Here is a 17,505-nt window from a genome sequence, read left to right on the forward strand (position 1 = left end):
ACCCTGTGACTCGGGGCTTAGGCATTTCAAAGTGGCTGATGATTGGTTGAGGTGCTGAGTCATTTTGCTACAAGCCTGTGAGTTAAAAACGTGGGTTTGGGAGTAGAACCCCAATCCAGCTTCATTTGTTAGCTTGCTTGTGTGTAACTGTAAGCTAAAGCTACTTAACCCTGTTAAATGGGACCTGTTCTGTGTGGTAAAGGATGGAATACATGAAGTGCCCATCACGGCATCTGGCACATAATACACACTCAGTGTGTCGGTGAACTTGAGCTAATGTCATTAACTGCTAAGCCACAGGGATGAACAGGGCGAACCGTCCTGTAACAGACTCTGACTATAGGGAAAAGAGAAACCAAAATGAATGGAACACCCTTCGCCTGCCGGGGCTCTGCCATTTTGCCTTTATAGCACGTGGGGAGGGTGGATGAGGTGTGTGCGGGGACGAGGAAGGGGGGGGAGGGGGAGCTTCCAATCTGCCTTTTGCTGGAATGGAAGCTGCAGGAGTGGCAGAGTGACCTTGAAGCCTCCCATCATGGGCCTGGCCCGCCTTCCCCCTATCAGGCACCTGCTGGCAGGAGCCTCCTCAACCATTCTAGCCGAAAGGACTCCCAGGCTTGCAGGCTCTCAACCCAGCTATTAGCAGCTCTTTAAGCCACGTTATCTGTTTGCTCCCAGAATGTCTCATTAGCAGGCTTTATTTAGGCTTTGCTGGCCTGACCAAGCTTGCATCCACAGCCTTCTACGCCTGTTTATTAGCCATGCCTTTGCCTGCTTGGGTTTTGTTTTGCTTTTGAAGCTTCTGCTAGTGCTGAAAGGTTTCCAAGGCTTCGCAGGGGTGAGCATGGGGAGTCCAGGAGTGGGGGTGACACTGCTCTTGGCTTTCAGAGTCTAGAAGAAGAAGCCATTCTTCCTCTGGACATGGGAGAGGCATTCATTCATTCATTCATTCATTCCAATACTCATTTATTCTTATTTAATGAGGGTTCTTCAAGGCTCTGTCTACCCAGAAAATACAGTGGCAATAAAGTGGAAAGATTTCTTCCTTCTTGGAGCTCAGAATCCAGCAGGAGAACCCTTGCTTACTGAGCTGTAGGAAAGGTATAGGTACTTGCTACTCATGGGAGCACTTTGCTAGCACCTGATCCAGATCAGGACACAGTCCCTGTGGGGTCTGATGAAGGAGTGTCCCTAAGACAGGAACAGGTCCTACATGACTGAAGCCCCTGCTTAGCCCACACTGGCCAGTCCTTTTCACTGCCATGTGGTTTCCAACCCAGCCTGCCCATAGCTCCCCAGTACCCCTTCCTCATTGGTGATACAGACATGGCCAGGTAGGGTACTGGTCCCTTTTGCTGTCACTGAGTGTTATTTGTCCAGGTCAGGTTTTCTTCCCGGGAGTCTATTCAAGACCTGGGACAGAAATGAACAGAGCATAACTTTCCATTTATAATCCACATGTATGTGTGCGTATACACACACGCATGTGCAGGTGCCTACTTCACGCGCCTGCACATAGGCTTATGCAAACAGGTAGGCAGGCATGCAGAAAGACATATTTACCCACTAATAGGTGCCTGAAAACACACACACACACACACACACACACACACACACACACACACACACAGAATGAAGTCATAGAGTCAAGACATGGAGGATGGTGGGAGAGTGGAAAAGAGACAAAGTCCCTAAATCATGGAGCTTAGTTCTGAGGAGATAGGGAAGAAATTTAATAACAACAACAACAACAACAACAAAATAAATACACAGCATCAAACGGAAAGGTTGCATTGTGGGAAATCAACAGGACTCTATGAAAAATAATAGCGGGGCGTACGTACTTGGATGTCAGATGCAGAGGCGAACAGCAGGGACCGTTTCAAGCATGGGGCACAGTCATGCGGAAGCCCAGAGGGGAAAAAACATGTGACACATTCAAGGACTGAAAGATGGAAGCCGGTGTTCCTAGGGAAGACAGCCCCTCCACGGAGGAGACTCAACGCTCACACAAGCGAGCAGGCCAAGCACACACAGAGGCACGGACTCTCACAGTGCACCTGTGTGAACAGGCACACGCAAGCACATACATGTGGGGAGAGCAAAGACAAATACACCCCTCAGGAGAATACAGTGATGTGGTACTGCTGCCTAGACACACAAATCAGTGTCTGAACACAGACACCCTTTTCCCTCAGGGACACGGATACCACGTAAGTGTACTCTCCCTCTGCACGGATCTGTCCCCCTCCCCCAGGTGGCATTCACTCGTGTGTACACATGATACATGCAGGGAAAATGAAAGCTTGAAGATCCCTGAGCTGGAGATCATTGAAGTCAATGGCTGTTAAGTAGCTAATCCCTCATTCAGGTCTCTGAACATTTAGGGGCATAATCCTCGGCCTCCTTCATTGCTGGTGGCTTTCAAAGGATTCCAGAGGGTAAGGACGAACGACAGGAGATTGGAGTCTTGTTAGGGCCCTTGCCAGTGCTAAGCCTTCTCTGACAGCGGTTTCTGCTCCCCTGGGCTGCGGGCAGCCGCAGATCTCTGACTGTGGAGGGATCTTTGCTCCATAATCCGTTTTCTTTCGCTTTTCTTTGGAGATTAGACATGTTTCCCACTGGCCGTTACAGCCTGCCTGAGCTGCCTGGGGCCTGGAGGGCCTGTCCTCAGTCAGAGAGGGATTCTTGAAGAGCTGGGCAGCTGTCTGCACTGGGTGGGCAAGAAACGTCTGGGGACCCCCACACACCCCTCTCTCTCTAAGGAGATGTGGACCAACCAAAAGGAGGAGAGATTTTGTAAAAGTAAAGAAAGACTTAAAATAGAAACCAAATGAGCATCAGCTGAGCCTCTCACAAAGTCTCTATTTTGCCATCTGTAAGAAGGGCCTGACGGCACTCTAGCTCTTATTTCCATGGGCAGCTTGGAAGGAAATGAGAAAGCCACTCTCTGGCCTCTTCCTAGGACTACGGAGGCCTCTGGGAGCCCCTTCTACCTGTTTTACCATCGTTCTTCTCCTTCCCCGCCCTCTCTAGCACTAAGGTCCCGTCACCAGCAACAATGACAGTACGCCACTCTTTTTTGGAGGCCCCCACCTTTGCTCTCCAAGGAATGCCCAGCCCATGTTTGCTGGCAGGGAAAACTGCTTCCGGCTTATCACGACCCACCACAAGGTGTTGCCTTCTCCTTGGAGTCCACCGGGATCAGCTCTGGTTACAGGACATTTCTTCCCCACCCCCCACCCCCCATCCCCCCACCCCCACCCTCCACTCCCCTGTTGTCCTGGCTCCTCGCTGGTGCCCTCTGAAACTGCTTCCTCTTCATTGCTAGTGTGCCTACGGCTGCTCCTGCCCCATTTAGAGCCCCTTTGAAGAACAGGAGCTTGAAACCATCCCCCACCACCACCCCACACTCCCCACACCCTCTGTATTCTGAAGAACTCTGAGCAGCAGAGCCTGACAAAGCATGCTGAAGAGGTGAGGCCCTATCCATTCCAAGAACGACAACTTATTTGTTTACAGTACTGGAGACTGAACCCAAGGCCTCTCAGTGGCCAGGCAAGCTCGGTACTGGTGAGCTAAATGACTAACCCTCTTTTTACTTTTTATCTTAAGACACTAAGTTGCTTAGGCTGTCCTTGAACTCACTCTAGCCCAAGCAGGCCTGAACTTGCAATTCTCCTACCATGGTTTTCCCAATGGCTGGAATTACAGACCCACCCCCAGCAAGCCCAGCTCAGGCAACCTATGTTGAAAGCCAGACATGGAATTTCTCTTTCCAGAAGGGCTCCTTTGTCCAGAGAAGCAGCTTTAAAGGCTTTGAAGCAGAAGGTGATACCTACTGTGGTCCTCCTGGCTCTGTTCATGGTTAGAATAAGCTAGAAGGCCAAAGGAAAAAATTAAGTGAATTGTTTGTAAAATGGAGTGGAGGGCTTGGTATTTCAGAGTCAGTACTGATTTGATTTTATATCTGTATTAATACATATATAATACATAATATGTTAACTATTAATACATATAAGATATACATATATAATGTATGTTATACATATGTATGTATAATACATATAGTACATACTATAATATATTAAATATATAGTTTATTTATTGGGAGTAGAATAGATGTACCTGCGCTGTTGCACATGTGTAGAAGTCAGAGTATAACTTTCAGAGTCTCCCCCTCTATCATATGTAACCTGGGAGTTAAAGTCACATCATCAGGCTTGGTGGCAAATTCCCCCACCCACTGAGCCATCTCTCCAGCCTCGGAAGGGAACCCTCAAGATTACGTTTTCCACACTAGCCTCAGCCTGGTGGCCACAAGGCAATGCCTCTCTCAACCCTCGGACTTTGGTAAAGCTGGATTTGTGTGAACTGTCTGGTTGATGACACTTTTGGGAACCCAGAGTAGCAGCATGCAGTGGAGTGAGCCAGGAGGAACAGGTGCAAGTTGCACCCAAGCCCAGCAGGAGGCCGGAAGGGGAGACCTCCAGGAACTGGCAGGAACCCAGGAGCAGGACCTGCCCAAGAATCAGCAGGGTGATGGATCACAGCGACATGGGGGGATCCCAGGCCTGCGATGGGAGTGTGGTAGAAAGATGCGCACTAGAATTTCCTGAGGTCGGACACCACGAGGGATGACCAGCCATATTGACTCTGTAGCTCGGGGAGGGGGACACTTCTCAGGAGATATCTGTTCTACTCCTGGCAGATCCCAGAGTGAGACAGCCCACAGAGACTGGTCCATATCTGTTCCCTGGCCAAAGGCGGGCAGAGGCTTCATTGAGGTCATTCTGACCCCTGTGGGGGGCCACTGCCGCAGCCCCTTTGCCTCAGCCCCTTTGCCGCAGCCCCTCCTGACTGCTGAGGACCCACAAAGCACACAGGGGGCTCCAAACATGCCTATCACTCCTGCCCCTGGGGAGGCCTCACGGAGTTCACTCCACCGGCAGCCATTCGGCATGTCTATTAAATTAGATTGAGCAATTACCCTGAGTTTCAAGGCAGAATGATGGAGGGGGAGGTAGGCACGGCAGGGAAGAGGGTGTAATGGGAGGCTCTAGTCACCATGCAAAGCCTTACACCGCTCACCCTGACAGCAAAGCCATGCTCCCCAACACCGGACTGCCCTGCCTCCCCTGAGTGCCGAGGGAGTGGACTGAACCGAACCTGGGGTTCTGTGCCCCTCAGTGACTCAGGATGAGCTGAGAGAGAGCTCTCAGATGAAGGAGGGTGAGGAAACCCTAAAAGGGCTAGAGCTGGAGGAGTTGGTACTGGCTGGTGTGCAAGGACAGCGGAGAGTGGGCACACCACACGGGAGAGCTTAGCAGTGCTCCCCGGAGGAGCCTGCATCCCCAGGGAAGGGAGCAAAACTCATTTCTTCGTTAGTTCAGCAGGTATTTATTAGGGAAGCTGCAGGAGCCAGTGTGCCTGGTCTTCAAGGGAGAGTTTCTGCAGAGCAATTAGGTTGGAAAGCGGATATCAAGACAAAGCGCAGAGCCCTGAATGTGAACTTGGAGCCCCAAGTTCAAGTGCTTTTATTTCCTCTTAATCAAGAGAAGTCAGAGGAAGCATCCTTGACTTGACAGGAAGGTGGGGACAGGGAGAGGAGCCAAAGGTGGAAGTAGGAAATGAACTTGGAAGTGTCAGCAACGGCCTGACTAATGAGTCTTCGGTGCCAACCCAGAGGATCCGCCTGTGCCTGAGGGCTGGCACCAGCCACCTCTGCAGACAGTGATGGAGGCCTTTTGCACTCCGACCAACTGAGTGGGACTGTGTGTGTGCTGAGGGTGCTGAGCAAAGACGACTGAAGGGGACTGAGAGGCTGAGGGGCCCGAGTCTTGCCTTGTATGGGGGTTGCCAAATGAAGCCAGGGCTTGCATGCAATGGGGGTGGGGGTGGAGTCTGGGCCAGTGTCTGCCAGGCACACGGGACTAGGGGTGAAGTGGCCTGGAGACTGCTTCTACCGGTCTCCTCTGAGCATTTGGAGGGGCTCCAACATGCAGCATGGAGTCACCAGCTGAGGCCCAGCAGGCAGCACCTTGGATAAGTGAGCTTTCCCCTAGCTGAGACTTGGCTCCTCTCTCCTTGCTCCAGGGGCCAGCCTCACTATGGAGCCAGGAGCCAGGTGAGTAAGTGAATAGAAAGGTCAGAGGAAAGCCAGGCTAACCAAGCAGAGATAAGCAGCCAGGGCAGAAAACACAGAGCAGCCCCGGCCTCCCCCAGGACATCCTTCAGAAGGCCCAGGGGCCAGGTACAGCCCTCCCACTGGCTTAGGCTTAGGCTAGTTGTCATGACAACATTCATTTGAGCTTAGGAAAGTGTGGTGGCGGCCAGGGAATATGGGGAGGGGGATAGAAAGAGCCTTAGAGAGGTGCCTTTTGAGGGCAGCCTGTCCTGGAGTGTAGGAACCTGAGCTGGTTCTGGTCAGGAATTCCAGGCCAAGCCAGGCAGTCACTGTTGAGGTGACAGGCAGATGAATCTAAAATGTGAAGGAAATCACAGTTTGGTCCTGGTTTTGTCCATTCAGCTGGTAACAATAAAGAATCGCAGTGATACCTGTGCAGAAGAGGGTGGGGAGCCAAGGTGGAGGGGACCACAAGTTGGCATCACTCCCCCAAAACTCACTTCTTTACTGTCTTATAAAACCAAACAACCCAAATGCCCTGTGCCCTGGTGGCTCCTCTCCCAGATATGGATGCATAGAGACCCTGTCACCTGTGCCCCAGGAGACACATGCACAGGGACACAGAGCAGCCATGTGCCTCACTGTCAGGGTAAACACATCTGCTCTTCACAAAAATCTGTTCTTAAACATAAAAACACGGACATCTGGAGACAGCCCAAACGGCCAGCGTTGGAGGAATGGCTGGGTGAATTGTGGTGAGGTTTCCACAATAGAACCACACAGAGCAATGAAAAATGGAGGCATTGAGACCACACACAATAACCTTCATAAATCCCAGAAACGGGATGGAGCAGAAAGGGAAGTCTCCGAAGACTACAGCCAAAATAAGTAATACTTAAAGATGTGCGAGTATGCTCCTGGTAAGGAGGGAGGGAGGAAAAGGGAGAGAAAATGAAGAGGGGAGGGAGGACAGGAGAAAGAAGGGAGAAGAGAGGGAGAGCAGGAGAGGGGAGGGAGGAGGGAGGACAGGGGAGAGAAGGGAGGAGGGAGGGAGAGTAGGAGAGGGGAGGGAGGAGGGAAGGCAGGGGAGAGAAGGGAGGAGGGAGGGCAGGGGAAAGGGGAGGGAGGAGGGAGGGCAGGGGAGAGAGCCAGGAAGAAGAGTAGGGGAGGAAGAAAACCAGGCAAGCTCCACCTAGAAGGGTCTGGAGAGAGGGGCAGTGCAAACCAGAGAGAAGCCCCAGGGGAACATGGGATCTGGCCACGCTCTAACTGGCAGGGTAGAGTCCTGGTTCCCTAGCTGTTTGTTATTAAATCAAAACAAAAATAAATAACTTTTTTTAAAAGAGGGCTGTGACTGAAGATTGAACACCCCAAATAAAGCTTTTTACTAATCCAATTCTGTGGTCAGAGGTATTAAAAATAAATCCTTTGGGACCCCCTTAGAGGCCTCTCCGGAGGCCTTCTCCAGCCTGACTCTGTCATGAAGTGTCCTAGGCTCCACACTGCTCCTTTCCTAAAAGTCACCCCCCTCTTTCTCACACTTTCTCAGTAGCATCTATCTGTGCTCAGCTTGGGGGGGGGCATTTAGCAAGTGTTGAACCTCAGGGCTGGGATGCTGCTCAGTAGGCAGAGCAGTCCTCTGAAGTCACAAAGCCCCAGATTCCATCCCAACACCACTCAGGCAAAGTGGCGCATGCCTGTCATCCCAGCACTTGGGAGGCAGAAGCAGGAGGATCAGAAGTTCAAGGCCATCCTAAGCTACATGTGGCCCTGTCTCAGAATGAAAACAAACAAACAGAACAATGTAATGGCATGAGAAGAGGGTCCCCGAGCAGAGGAGCCACACTGTCTCATTCACTGCGGTTAACTTGTCCCCAGGCTCCAGCTCAGGGAGCCGTGGGAGATACTTAGCCAGAGAAGGAGAAGGGTTGGCTGTTCCCGCATCTGGGTGTGGCCTCTGCACCTGAGGTCTCAGCCCCTCCTAACCCCCCGCCCCCCACAACTTTCTTCACACAAGAAACTAACACTTAGAGGCTCAGAAATCATGTCAGTGCCCCTCCTACCTCCCCTGGCTGTGTCTGTAGCTCCCTGGCTCTCCACTCTGTCAAGTGTTTTGGCTAAAGAGCTGCCTGTGCCTGGCATTGGTCCAACATTTGGCAAAGGGAACCACACCCTTGCGCTTGGTGAAGAAGAGACAGAGTAAGGAGGCAGACAAGAAATAAAAACCAGCCTGATAAACCCCAGTGTAGCCTGTGAAGGGTTGTGCAAGAGAAGGGGGTGGCAGGTGAGGGGAGAAAGTCTGTCCAAGAACAGGGGGTGGCAGGTGGGGGGAGAAAGTCTGGGCTCAAAGCAGGTTTAAACAGAGAGGCATTGAGATGAATCCTTGAAGAAGTAACCTGGAAAGGAGCTGAGGGAGGTGAGAATGAGTATGGGCAGAGGGGACAGCCGTGCCGTGCTGTGGTGTGTGGTGGCTCTTAGGGTTCAGAGAATGGCAAGAGACCCAGCAGAGGAGACTCGAGGACCAGGGAGGAGGAAGACACATCAGACCAGGTTTGTAAGGACCCTGAGTGACACAGGAGTCACGATGTATGTTGGGGGTATAGGTCCCAAGGATCGAACTCCATTCCTCAGGCTTGGCATCAAGCACGCCTATCCCAAAGGGCGTCTTGCTCCACTGCGCTATGGAGGGAGGCAGAGGGTAAGTGGACAAGTCTGAGAGAGCAAGTGAGGACCGAGCCTTGGCAGGAGCAAACCCATACCATACCATGACAGCAGCGTGAAACCCACCTACTGACCTCCTAGAGGTCCCGCCTCTCAATACTGTCACTTCAGGGGTGATGGCTCACTCCCTCCTGATACCTGGGACTCACATGGTAGAAAGAGAGAGGCTGACTCCCACAAAGTTGTCCTCTGGCCACCACATGTGCTGTGACACACATGCACACACATGTACACACACGTATAAACATGCACATACACACACATGTATACACACAATAAATAAATAAAATGTCATAAAAATCTCTAAAGAAACCAAACGAGCCGGGCGGTGGTGGCGCACGCCTTTAATCCCAGCACTCGGGAGGCAGAGCCAGGCGGATCTCTGTGAGTTCGAGGCCAGCCTGGGCTACCAAGTGAGTTCCAGGAAAGGAGCAAAGCTACACAGAGAAACCCTGTCTCGAAAAACCAAAAAAAAAAAAAAGAAACCAAACGATGTCAATCTCTTGTCTCTAGCTGGGGATCCTCAACCAGGGCGCGTGTTTGCTGAGGTGAGCCTGTGGCTTCTTAGTTCTAACCCTGTATCATTCTTTGGACTATAGATGGGGCCATGCACTGTCCTACACTGGGCCTCAGTTTCCCTCTCCTGCAAAACCAGAGGTTGGAAGGATTCCAGGATAGATGAGGATGTAGCTAGGTAAAGCCTGCAAAGCAGTGGCTGGTCCCTGCTGTGATGGTCACAGGCCTCTGCAGGTAGGTGTTGGCGAGGCTCAGCCAGGTTTGGACCCAGGAGCAGGGAGGTCACCACCACCCCAGTGCTCCATTGTTGTCGGGTTCCACTCAGCTCTGCCACCACCTTCTGCTCAAACACTTTCCCCACAGCTGTGTGCACCCTGCTCATCACCCAGCCCCTCCTCTCCTCCCTCTCTCTCTTCCTCCCTGGGCCTCTCACCTGCCTCCCCTCCCCAGACCCTGAGAGAGGTTCTCTTCTGAAGGCACAGTTCTGCTTTTTTTTTTTTTTTTTTTTTTGGCCCTGGCACCACCAGTCCAAACAAAGGCATTTGCTGCTGGGAAGGCGACAATTGTTTCCGTTCAGCAGGCGCTTGCTGCCAACACCAGTGTTTTCTCTTGGAAGCCAGCGTTTGGTTGAGAAGACAATGCCAAGCTAAATATTTTTCTCTGCATAAAAATCCCTTTAATTTTTTAATCATTTGGCAAACATCGCCTCCTCCCTCCCCTCCCCCCTTCTGTTCCTGGGCTCCCTCTCTCTCTCTCTGCCTCTGGCTGGGTCTCTGCGACATCCAACATCTGGGCAGGAAGGAAGGTTTGGTGGGTCCTACAGATGTCCCCGGACCCACAGAGACTGGACTGTGTACAAAGGAACATGCCATCTGTGTGATAACACTGCTTTTTAAGATGTCTTATCTGAGTATTGGACTGAACGATTGGGACTGTGTCTCACTCCACAGCCCAGGCTGGCCTCTTTTCACTCTCCTGCCTCAGCCTCCTGCATGCTGGGATTACAGGTGTGCATGAATGCATTAGATTTTTATACAGATATGAATTCAGACATAACCTTTCCCAGCTTTTGCCTTCTCTAATCCTTTTCAGGTCCTCTATTAGGCTCTGATTAAGAGGTCAAGCAGAGCCGGTGGCACACACCTTTAATCCCAGCACTTGGGAGGCAGAGCCAGGCAGATCTCTGTGAGTTCGAAGCCAGCCTGGTCTACAGAGCGAGATCCAGGACAGGCACCAAAACTGCACAGAAAAACCCTGTCTCCAAAAACAAAACAAAAACAAAAAGGAGGTCAAGCAGACCTTGAGAGGACCCTGGTCTGCCATCCAGGGACAGTGGACGGCAGCTCTCCATGCTCTATGGTTAATGGAAGCATCTGCCTATTCCTTCTTGACTCTGCCGTTCCTCTGAGGAAGAAGTCACCACCTGCTCCATCCAATGTCTAGAGCCTTTCGTTTCCAAGTTCTCGGGCTTCATGGAAGGAGCTCCCAGCCCCCTGCTCTGGACTCTACCTCCACTGGGTCTGTGCTCCTTTCTCTCACTGCCACCACCCCATCCCCCCCATCCCCCCCTCACCCTCAGATCTCTCTCCTCTTGTACTCTGTGGACACTCATGGCCTCTGGGACTGGTTTATCTGTGCCAAGCCTTTAATTTGTATAACACGCAGATCTCCTGAGCAGAAGCAAGAACCCCCAAGAGAGGGGCTGCCTGTCTGGTGCGGGACCTGTCGAATAAACTCGAATAAATAACTCAATAAACAGAAGGGAGGGGGTCAGGGAACATGTGAATAAATGGATGAGCCACCAAATGGGTGAGACCAGAAAATGAGCCCGGCCCCGGCCTGTGCCTGAGGACATAGCATTTGCACTGTCATTGGAGGTGAGGCCGATAAATGTGAAATTGTGTGGAATGAGTCTCAGTGGAACACTTCACTGCAAAGGGCGGTCGTGTTTGCTCATCCTTAGTGACAGGAGCTCCGCCATCCACAGAGTCCCAGTTTTGGGGACCATATAGCTGGGTTTGGCTCCTGCCTTTGTCAGTTAGTTCTTGGCTTATGTCTGAACCAGTGGCTTTGCTCCTCTGAGCCTCAGTTTCTCTGTGAAACAGTGTGCGCATCCTTCACGGGCATGCGCATCCTTCGTGGGTTTGCATCCTTCTCAGGCATGCGCACCCTTCGTGGGTTTGTAGGGACTGTGGGGAACCGACAAGATGGCAGTAGTTTAATATTGGTTCTTAGGTCCATTAAGGAGAATGAGTCTTTAGGCTAGGGGAACCATGGGCTTTGTGGCTGGACAAGGCCTGGCCATGTAGTAGGCAAGGCCATCTTTAGACTCCAGGGACCATCTCTTCTTCCTCTGAGGGGCCATGTAGACACTGAGACCCCTCTAACCTCCCTGGGAACACCAGTATTCCCTGGGGTCCATCACATCCTTGTGTCCTCCATATCTGTCTTAGCTTCTGATGAGTGTCCGGTATCATGTGATCTGGGTCATGTGGGTAGATTTAGAGAAATCCTCCCGACAAGAAGGGCAGAACTTTCCAGGAAGATCCACCAGTGGGACACTGGCACAGGAGGCCAATGGGCTCAGTGGGTTTCAGGCATGGTGCCAACCACAACCATTGGTCACCGAGAACCAGAAAGCAGGCCCTACTGCAGGGCCAGGACAAAAGCAGGAAATACCTGCTGGCTGTGACCTTGGCCATGTGATTTAACTAGCCTACCTCTGTCTCCCTGTCTATGTGGTCCAGTAACAGCATCTACCTGGAACACAGCGAACAGTGCACAAGTGTCAGCTCTCGCGGCAGCCTGGATAGCGAGCGGTCCCCACTCTCCAATTTCTCCCTTTGCAAGTGAATTTTATGACCTCACCTCATTGACCTTGAGCTTGGCCATGTGACTCACTTTGGCTATGGGATATGGGTGAATGGGATAGAAAGGGGCTTTTAAGAACACCTCTGGCTGATTCTCTTCCTCCAGCCTCTACTAGAAAAGCACAGTGTGCTAAGCAATGGTGGCTTCCTCATCCTGCAACCTGGGATAAAAAGATGTGTGAGGTCCAACCACGTGCGGCCAAATGCAGGTAAGCTGTAGCCCTCACGTCACGAGAGCAAGGGGAGAAATATTTCTTACCAGAAACTACACGATCACAGGACTGCTGTTGCAGCAAGCGTGGACTAGTGAACTTGTGGTGGTCATTTCTCCATTTCATAGATGAGGAGAATGACCCTCTGAACAGCTAATGATTAAGTAGGGAGGACTCACAAACATCTCCCTCGCTCAGCAGCTGTTATGGCAGCTACCCTGCAGTGGATGCTGCAAAGGTTGAGAGCCCCACTCTCAGGGCTCATACCTCTGTACAGGAAGGCACAAAGAAAGAATAGACAAGAAAATGCCAGGCATGCATAGGAAGGATATGAAACAGGATGATAAGGACCACGTATGGAGCTCAGTTAATAGAGGGCTTGCCTAGCATGTGCGGGGCCCTGGGTTCAATGCTTAAATCAGGCATGGTATATCCTAGCACTAAGAAAGTAAAGGCAGGGGGTCAGAAGTTCAAGGTCATTCTCAGCTACTTGGGGGGGGGTTGAGGCTAGCCTGGACTACATGAGCTCCTATATTAAAAAAAGAAAAAAAAGGAGGAGATAGGATGATAAGTTCATAGCTGAGAATGGGAGGAGGGGTGGTTTATAAGGAGAGGGAAAAGGGTATCCAAAGATACTACATCATTATAGAGGTATGAAGGGGTGGGCAACTGTAGTAGTCCTGAGTCCAGGACATTCAAAGGCCCAGAGGCAGGACAGAACACAGAGACTCCCAAGAGCGTGAAGGAGCTGCATGTGGCTGGGGAGAAGTGAGAGGCAGAAAGAGGGAATGGAGGCACACAGTGAGAAGGGCAGGGCATGGGGAGCTGTGTCTCATGTGCTCACTGCGGAGTCTGGAGTCGATGCTTAGTTCAGGGGGGAGCCGAAACACAGGAGAGAATTGGGGCTGGTGTTTTCAAATTGATGCTATTATGTATGGAGAAGGGATACAGGTGGTCAGCTGGGCAAGCTGTGCCAACACATGAGGGAGACAGTGGCCCTGGTTGGGGTAACCATGGTGGAACTGCATACAATAGGACCAGGGATGAATGCTATAGGCCGCTGGATATAGGGATAAGATACAGGTGACCTGGGAAGGTTGATCTTCTCGTGCCTTGGTGAGGGTACTGCAGGAACTAAGTTGGGGAGAGTGGGAGCTGGTGTAAGTCTGGAACGGAGGGAGAAAGCAAGGACTCTGCACAGGCCTGACTCCACAGCTTCCCAGGAGAGCTGTGAGCAGGCCACGCAAGGTTTCACACCAGAGGCCAGTGAGAGGTCAGGGCTGGAGCGCAGATACTGGCACCATCAAGTAGAAATGAATTAGAAGGATGGGAGGGAGGGAGGGAGGCAGAGTAGATTCTCATGAGACTGCACAGCTTCAGGAGGAGCCAGGAGATGCCGCTGTTGAATTCCAGAGATGAAGCTTGTTGTCAAGGAAGCTCCTTTGCTGTCCATACAGCAGTCACCAACCCAGTGTGTCCGAGCACTCAGAACGAGGCTGGCCTATGCTGAGGTGAGAGGTGGCTGTAAACTTGAACCAGTTTCCAATAATTGATTGGGAAAACCAGTGTGCAAAGTGATCCCACGCACATGCTCACGTTGGTTGCAAATCGAAACAATAAAACTTCAAGTGGGGTGAATCAATTTTAGGGGTCAGGCTGATTTGTCTTGTTTCTTCTATTTCTTTTTTATTTAAAAAAAATGTTTCTTGAAACATAGAAACTTGTTTTACATTGTGGTGCCCACCTGTAATTCCAGGAGGCTGAGGCAGAGGGATCACCGTGAGTTTGAGGCCAGCCTGGAATATATAGGGAAGACCTTGTCTCCAAAAAACCCAAAACAATAACACCAAATGCAAACCCTTCACTGTCTCTGAGGCCTGAGGTGTGGCTGTGGCGGTTTTCGTGGGCAGGCGTAGGGTGCTCCTCCAAGTACTGGCATTGCTGAAGCAAAAGACAGTCTGCAGCTGTCCTCAAGACCCTCCTTCCTATGCTCCGGGGTTCCCAAGCTTCCGCAGCCAGAAGCGGGTGTCAAATGTATGAAAAGGCAGTGCTGACAGGGCCCATCTCCACCCTGGACTAGACCTGGTTTGGCTCAGAAACCATTTTCATCAGAAACTGCTCCGCCAAAGAGTGCAGGAAGGAGGGAGACATCCCCAGTACCTTGCCATGCCGCTATTCTGTCCTCTGCACCTTCTTCAAACACAAAGGCATTTGTCGCCTGGTCAAAGGAGTTATTTGTGAAGATGTCCACAGACCACCTCTGGCCTAGCCCTGCATCAAGAGCTGATGGCTTCGACTTCAAGCTCAGAACCTCCCTATGGTCTCCAACAACAACCACCCCTACCTTGGCAAAGAACTCAGTCCAGGAGGGAGCTCCAGGCAGTTCTTGGAAGGGGCCGACTTCTGCTGGGCCACTCACTGTCCACTGTTTTAGGACACCTAGGGAGGTAGTGCTCCGGGGGAGGAGCCCAAACAGCCTGTTAAAGAACACAAAAAGGATTGGTGAGAAAGGGACTCCAAGAAACAGGGTGAGAAGGAGTCCTTCGGGGCTCCAGGGAGCAGACCTAAGGGTCGCTAAGGAACAGAAGGAAGAATAATCCATTTTCGCATTTTCACTCTCTCCAACTCTTCCACCTCCTGGTACTGAGCAAGGAGCCAATAGAATGAGATAGATCTGCCTGCCTCCTGCCTTCTGGGCTTCTGGGCCAGTTAGCAAAATATGAAGCAAATGAACATGTAAGCCTCTATCTAATGAAATCTGACAGGCACTATGAAGGATAGGAACATGGTGGTGTGAGGTTGCCAACAGAGGTGTTGGGATGAATCTGAGAAATGAGGAAAGGCTTCCCTGAGGATGGCATTTGGGGCTGGCATCTGAAGTTCAGTTAATTGCACAGAAAGGAAATTGAGTAAGACAAGCAGAAAAAACAGCATGTGCAAAGGTCCTGTGGCAGAAGGGATTGATTTGTATCTGTGGGCTTTAGTCCAATCTAAGCCATGCAGAAACAGTTAGGGGGAAACATGGTAGGAGACGTACTTGGGAAGAAAGGAATGGCCAGACCAAATGAATCTGCATAGACCCAGCAAACAGAGGTGGAGTTGAGACTTGGAAGCTGCAGGCTCTAAAGAACAGGAGACTAGTCCATCAATAAGGTCAGGAGCTTTGACTCATGGTTAAGGGAGTGATCGAAAATGGTTCTAAACCATCTGGCCACATCTGGATATAAGCACACCTGGTTGCTTCTCATCTCTCTATGTCATTTTCTGGTTCATTGAACCTCAGGCTGGGTCTATGACCCCTCTGGGCCTCAATATCCTCATCTATAAAGGAGAGATGAACTTTACCTTGTAAAGGTATTGATTAAGCAAGAGAACACCCAGGAAGGCCTTAGCAGAAGTTACTGTTGTATTATACCATGAAGGTATAGGGACCAAGATGTTAGTGCTACAGCAGAGCTGAGATTTGAGGATTGGGGAGGGGATTGTCTAGATGGTTGAGAAGCAAAGCCAGTGTTGGGGAGATGACTGAAACGGGACATATTCAGGCTCCCCACCTGCCACCATGGTCTGGGGACCTCACTTCCCATGTCTGTGCTCACCTGCTCAGCAAGTGATGGCATTGTGGTTGAGCTGGTGGCTGGTGTCTCCCCGGAGGGAGGTGGAAGCAGGGACATCCTGGGGCTCAGTGCTGGCATGTCTCTCTGTCTCAGCAGGGACCTCAACTCTGGAGCTTAAACAAAAGAAAGAAGAGCCCAGTCCTCAACAGTGTGCTTGGGGCCAGCTTCTGGGGCCTCTCCTGTGGAACCTAGTTGCTCTAGAACCTTCTAGTGGAGCCTTCAAGGGAGCTGGGGAGATTGGCTGCTGCTAAGGTAGCATCAAAGGGAGTCAAGAATGAGAACAGGCTTTGTGTGTGCAGGTTCCTCAAAGTCCCAGGCTTTTAGTTTGCCTTTATTTTTGTTTTAATTAAAAAAGTGGGATTTTTGGAAAATTTATTTTATGTGCATTGGTCTGAAGGTGTCAGATCCCCTGGAACTGGAGTTACAGAAAGTTGTGAGCTGCTATGTGGATGCTGGGAATTGAACCTGGGTCCTCTGGAAGAGCAGCCAGTGCTCTTAACTGCTGAGCCATCTCTGCAGTCCCCTGCCTTTAATTTTAAAATCACACTTATTTGTTTGTGCGTGTGTGTATGTGCATGTGTGTGTGTGTGTGTGTGTGTGTGTGTGTGTACTCATGCCATGATGCCACGTGTGATGGTCAGAGCACAACTTCTGTTCTCTCCTACCACCATGTTGGTCCCAGGCAGTGAACTCAGATCGTCAGGATGTCGACAAGCACCTTTATCTCCTGAGCCATCTTGCAGGCTTAGTCTCCATTTAAACGTTGTTCTCATCAACTCCAAAGGCTTGAGGTTTTTGGTTACACGTGTATAAAGAACGATGAACAAAATCACTTGGGAAATTGGTGAGGTCATTAGTACACATGTAATATTTATTGGCTTTTGCTTAATTATAAAAGTAGCATATGTTCAACCTGGAAACTTGTAAAACCCAGAAAAAAAGCAAATTGAAAAACTGAAAAAGACCCAATCATCACAGATTCCCACTGTTAAAATTAATCACGTTTATTGTGTGCTATAATGTGTTTGTGTGTGTTTGTGCGTGTGTTTGTGCGTGTGTGTGTGTGTGTGTGTGTGTGTGTGTGTGTATCTGAACTCTTACTAGAAAAATCTAACCAAACTTGTTGTGGTTTGGTTGTGAGCTGTCTCCCACCGACTTATATTTTGTGTGACTGTTTCCCCAGCTAGTCTCATTACGTTGGGAACCCATGGAATCCTTAGGAGATAGAGGCCTGGCTGGGGGACACAAGTCATTGAACAGGCGTTGGAAGGCTCTACCTGGTGCCTGGTTCCTGTCTCCCTCCATCCTGGTCTATGATGGTGTGAGTAGTCGTCACACCTTCCAGCTGCCATGACAGGCTCACCCATACCTTCTCCACCATGATGAAAACCTGAAGCTTCAGTTGTGTTGGTCAGGTCTTATGATTGCAGCAATCCAAAAGG

Source organism: Peromyscus eremicus, chromosome 2 (genome assembly GCF_949786415.1).
Source record: "Peromyscus eremicus chromosome 2, PerEre_H2_v1, whole genome shotgun sequence".
Taxonomy (NCBI): Eukaryota; Metazoa; Chordata; class Mammalia; order Rodentia; family Cricetidae; genus Peromyscus; species Peromyscus eremicus.